Source organism: Notolepis coatsorum, assembly GCF_963971535.1.
Source record: "Notolepis coatsorum genome assembly, chromosome: 8".
Lineage (NCBI taxonomy): Eukaryota > Metazoa > Chordata > Actinopteri > Aulopiformes > Paralepididae > Notolepis > Notolepis coatsorum.
The window spans coordinates 49,885,340-49,891,339 of record NC_140172.1 but is presented as its reverse complement, the minus strand read 5'-3'; the positions used below and the strand labels follow the sequence as shown (position 1 = coordinate 49,891,339).

The window sequence follows — 6,000 nt, the reverse complement described above, 5'->3', positions numbered from 1 at the left end:
TGGCTTTCTATGTCTTGTTATCTGGCTTAGATTGGGTATTTTGATTAGGGAATGTCTTAGGCTGCCCTTTTCAAGGAAAATTATTAACTATAGCTTATATTGCAATATTGATATCTACTTGAAAGATATCTATACTTTATTCTTCTTCATTCCCATAACAGCCATAACTAGCAATGTCGATATATCTATACCCATTATGCCTCCCAGATAATAGAATATGTGTCAGCTTTGATGTTTTCAACAGAGGCGTAAGCTGTAGAGGTCTATTAAAAAGTTTGCCTTTTGAAGCTTATAAACCTTTGTGAATGAAAGCTAATATCATGTCATATGTCACGCCATAGCAACTATACATTAATGTGTTATGAAGCGTTTGTTCAGACATGTGGGTCATGTCAATTGTTACCCAAAATGGAGGTTAAAAAAAAAGAAAAAAAAATGTGCCAAAAAGACATTTATCACTGGACCCTTTCGGTGGCCGTGGTTGATTATTTGTGAGGTTTAGAGACATTATGAACACTCTAAGAAACAGCACGAGCCAAATCAAATCAAATAACTGAACAAGGATTTGCAATAAGGATAAAACGACAGATTTAGTAGCCTAATAATTGTTTGAAGAAAAAACATGGTATTTTATTATTTGTACCCTCACTGGCATGGATTCCCCATATTCCACTTTCAGTTATTATTATTATATGAACTGGTCATTCAAAATTAAACAACGGCGCGTGTGTGCGTGTGTCTGTGTGTCTGTGTGTGCGTGCGTGCGTGTCTCCCATGGTGCTTCCCCTGCGGTGCTCACGACGACTTCTCTTGGACACGCATCTGGCTGCTGCTGTTACCAGAGGCGCTGCGTTTGCACCTCCTCTCCCTCTCCTCCCAACAGGTGGATAATACATGAAGTGGATGAAAGCCGAGCAACAGCCTTCAAAATATAGGTGGATAGGGAAGACAAACGGATTTGCTCATCTTGGGAATTCAGGTGCGATTTGCAGACTTAACTTCGCAGTCGCTTTTTCGCCTTTTTTTCTTTTTTTTGCAATGAGATGAATGCAGTCCGCACCAGTCGCTGCGCTTTTCCAAAAACAAGACGGAGGACATCGTGACCAAACATCTTTTGAATGGATTTGGGAATATTATCTTCTCAAGAGAATGATGTGCAAAACGTTGACTAAATTAAAAACCCAAGAGAAGACGGATTGCCATAGAAAATAAATCAATGCATCTGGAAACGGAGGGTTCCAGAAGGATTTACCTAATTTGGATTTGGCTGCGATAAAATCAAGCTGTTGGCACATGCAGCTTTACTTACTACAATTTAAGCCCTTTTTATTTTCTTTGACAGTACATTTTCTCTTTTCGGACGATAGGGCTATTTCAACGGAGGGAGACCATTCTACCCGAGCGAAGTTCTAATGTTCAACTTCCAAAAGGTTAGTTATTTCAGCTTAAACTTCACATGTTAGGTCACTCTCTATAGGAATGAAGTTGGTTAAAATATCACAATTTAGCAAGGCTTAAAGGTTATTCAGCTTGTCCATAGAGCATAACTCTCTTCCACATAATCCTTATTTTCAGAGGCTGCCTGGTTCTTCCTAAAACAGTTGTGTTGTTGGACATAGGTGAAATAAAAATGTACTATTCATAAGTATATGGACTCGTCCACTTAACATTCCAACTGCCATCTAAATTCCCTAGAAGCCGAGTGTGTTTACATATTTAATAACTACCCATTTGGTGAGCTGCTCTACATTTGAACCCAGAACAAGGCCTATGTGATCAAACGTTCACGGATTCATCTACTGTACATTGTCTGCTATTGGTGCACTGCATACTGTTCATTCAGGCTTAAGTTTTACTTCAACGAGGGCGTTTCTAGTTCTTTTGGGGCCCCAAGCAAGAGTCTTGTTTAGGGGCCCCCCTGTCTCAAGAAGGGGGGAGGGGGTTGCGTTGCTCAATATCAAGTTAACTAGCTAACATCTATTTTTATAAATGTTGTCTTGTTTGTTTGTTATGTTTCCTAGCAAAGCCACGTTCTGTTTAGACAGTGGGGCGACAGTAGTCAGGAGGTAGAGCGGCCGTCTGGCAGCGTGTCAAAATGTCGAGTAAGACACCCTAAGCAGGTTGGCAAATTGCATGGTTGCCTCCGCTGCATGTCGGTGAGTGAATGTGTGAGTGAATGGGTGAATGTGAGTGAGGCATAAGTTGTAAAGCGCTTTGAATAAAACTAAAGCACTATATAAATGCAGGCCATTTACCATTTTGCCATCAACACATAAAGGGTGCCCCCCCCCCCCAAAAAAAACTAGGCCATACGGGGCCCCCTGGTGGCTATGGGGGCCTTATGTAACTGCGTAATAATTTTCCCATGAAATCAAAAAGATTCAATTAGATAAAATGTATTATCATTGCACAAGTACAGAGTACCATGAAATTAAGTTGGCATCTAACCAGAGTGCAAAGGAGAGTGCACAAGTGTGCCTATGATGAATTGAAAATGGTGGACCCTGATGTAAACAAGACAAAAGTATTCTCTGGTCTGCATCCCCTTAACAATTGTGTGTATTGAGCTGTACTGTACCCATTCTCCAATCTGTTAATAAAATGTTCAATCAATCAATCAATCAATCAATCAAGTGCATTATAGTATACACAGTATACCATGTGAATATAAATATATGACAAAGCTACAAGTAAATATGCTAAGCTACAGATACATGTGTGTACAGTGTTATTATTATGTTGTTATTATACAGTGGTATATGGATAGACTATAGATATGATATAGTAGTATAATGAAAGTAGAGTACAGTTTAAGACTGTTGTAGGCAGTAGATAATTACGGATTGAGTATCAGCAATAGACTCAAGCCTTGCGTATAGGCCACAAGATTGTGCATCCCTCCACGAGTGCACCTTCCCAAAAAGGCATCATGGCATTTCTATAATTTTATCATTTGAGCAATTATGGAAATACAATGGGGGCACGGCACACTCTACTAGACTCTAGTAGTCTGTACAAGTCCTGAAATAAACGCTGAAACCTAATTTGGGTGTACATGTGGAGTAGGATATTTATAGGAAACTATTAAAAAATGGTTAGAATATAGTTGTATAGAATATGTCTTCTTTGGTTTTAGAATTTATTTCAAGGCTACAGTACACACACTGGAGTGTGGCCCCATTGACTTTGCATTAGTTCTGTGGCTAACTAGCCAGAGCTGTGAGTATTCAAAAAGCAGGAAACAGGGCCTTTAATATGTTCTCTCCACATTAGTGATCATAACATAATTATATCACCCATACATTTAGTTGAATGTTTTATTTTGACATGCCCATTTAGTGTCAATGCACTTCACATGCATGTTGTCATCAGCATGGTGCTTGAACGTGGAGCACCTCAGTCACATGGTACTCCATACATCACCCCTGGTGCCATTCCACACATTCAATCAGTCCAAAATTGACACAACTGTGTCTAGATCCCATAGCCTGGAAGGAAAACGCTTCCAATAAGAACTGTCACTTTCTGACCTAGCTGCAAATCCGTAACTCATCATTTTCACGTAAAAAGTTGTTTTGAATCTATCCCTTTACCATAGCCCTAATCCTAACCACTCCTACCACCTAAACATTTAAAATATCCTAAATGTACAAACGTCCTTCCCAGCTATGGGATCTAGACCCTCCCATCCAGAATTCTCAGAGGGGGATAGTTAAATAATATGCAACTGCAGTTAAAAAAAAGCTGAGAATCATTAAAGGGGAATACCGCTGAGTAATTTGGCCTAATTTATTCATACTCCTATAGGACAGTCCCAAAGCCTGTGTGTCTGAAGCTGCTCCATAGACAGCGCATGTGGATCCACAGAATGTACCCAAATTATCTTTATTCTATAGTACTAGTGTTAGTCTAAACCAGAACATTTACCCTCACCATATTATCTCCCCTGGCTCCCTGTTGTCCCTGTCATCCTTACCATCTTTCCCAGTGCATTATTTGTGGAGCAACTCTAGACTTTATACCTGATGACACACATGACTTAGCCCTCTGGTTTCTGGATTTCAGAGAGTTGCACATGTTTATAAATATTGATTGTAATTTGTAGGCTCACTGGCCCGGCTACACTGTAAGAAAAAAAGCTGCAAGAAAACGGTCAATGTCTGGCATGGTTTCCAAATACTTACTGTCAAATTACAGTAAAATAAAATACATTTACAGATTACAACCTTTATTTAATGGTTAATATTTTGATAAAAGGTAATTTACTGTATTTCTATGGCATTTACACTTAACCCATTCAGTGCCAACCACGAGTATAGTCGGGTTAACTCGTCATCGCTTCCGTGCCAATCACGAGTATAGTCAGGTTTTAATCGTTATTTCTTTTATTAGCGATATCCATAAATTTCCATCCATCCAACCTGATGTTATCGTTGAGAATGGGTCTCAGCTCGCAAAAGGGCAAATACCACCGCCTATCGTCTCCCGGATGGTATTGCACATCATTGGATTGGATTGGCTGGTTATGTGCATCAGAAATAAAAACTCCGGTCCGGGTTTCCATTCTCGGGCATGCAGCTGGATACTATTGCAGCTTGGTCGAGTCAGGGGGGCAGCTTGGATTATGTGTTTTGGACTATAACATTGGATCAATGGACGCAATCGATATTTGGAATGGCGATCAGGAATTGGATTAATCTTTTTGCATGACATCAGATGTGAGGTAAGGCCTTTATGTTACAAATCTTGGGGTAATCAGATTTTCCTATCACCGTCATCGGAGCGTGTGTGTGTGTGTGAGGTTCGCGCCGACCAAAGTACGGAGAATCGATTTTTCAGACCCTGCTTCTCTTCGTGCATGAGGACACATATACTATCGATAATCTAGCGTTTATTTGAAAACGATTCATAAATCAAGCGACAAATGGCACGCTTTCTAAGGAAATACATTTAAGCTCGATTTGCTGGAGTTTATTGAGATGAGACAGAACGCCCTAGAAATATATTGATATTCATCACGGTATAAAATGGAAATGTATGAAAAAATTATCTGTTTCGTGCATGTTGACTGGAAGCAACTCATTGACGATCACTGGTTCCTTAACACTTTGGATGCCACGGACGACATAACACGTGTTATCAGCCCGCCCCCTGAATGCCCACGACGACAAATATTGCTTTATTTTTTTATTAGCGATCTGAATTCATATTTCATCAACCGAGTCTACCGTTGGGAAACCAGCCCCATCAGGAGCTCAGATGTGAAAAAAGCGCCCCCTATCGTCTCCCAGATGGTAATGCACCCTTTTGGAATGGACTCAATGAATATGGATGAGAAAAAAAAATCCGGAATCCACATTTTACTTCTCACGCATGTACCCCGAGCCGATCGGATTCATTGTGGAGCATCAGAACAGCGTGGAATATGTGTTTACAGTATGTAGCATTGGATCAATAAAAGGACCGATTTTTGGAATGGCGATCAGGAATTGGAATAATCTTTTTGGATACCATCTGATCTCAGGTAAGGAATCCATTTTATCAGTCTTAGGATAATCAGACCTGTTTTCACGGAGATATAAGCTTTTCCCCTATATGTGATATGGTTGTTTGGCTGTGCGAGCGATCAGGAAATATATCAGATCAGATATCAGATCGCCTATATAGCGTGCATACGTACACATATACTATCGATAATCTAGCGTTTATTTGAAAACGATTCATAAATAGGCCGAAAAATGAGAACGTTTTTTGTGTATTCTAGAATATTCCTTTTATTATGGAATATTTTTATTTTCCTTGAAAACGAGGGCTTTTCAAGATGCTATAAAACAGAAATGAACCGATAAAAAAACAATCCGCTTCGACAATGTTGACTGGAAAATGAGTCATTGATAAGCGACGGGCAGATTAGACACATAGCCATAATTTAAAACATAGATTAGGCGATATTAACGCTAACATTGAAGTGGATGATGGGCATTCAAGGGGGTAAAAAGG

General features: G+C 39.7%; 1 protein-coding gene across 1 annotated transcript in view; it reads left to right on the top strand.

The window, feature by feature from the left end:
- Positions 1 to 1,253: 1,253 nt before the first annotated feature.
- Positions 1,254 to 6,000, top strand: part of LOC311233446 (short transient receptor potential channel 4-like) — a gene marked incomplete at its 3' end in the record, with an annotated part of 190,065 nt that continues 185,318 nt past the window's right edge. The window contains exon 1 of the mRNA XM_084320413.1: positions 1,254 to 1,430. The remainder of the gene's footprint in view (positions 1,431 to 6,000) is intronic.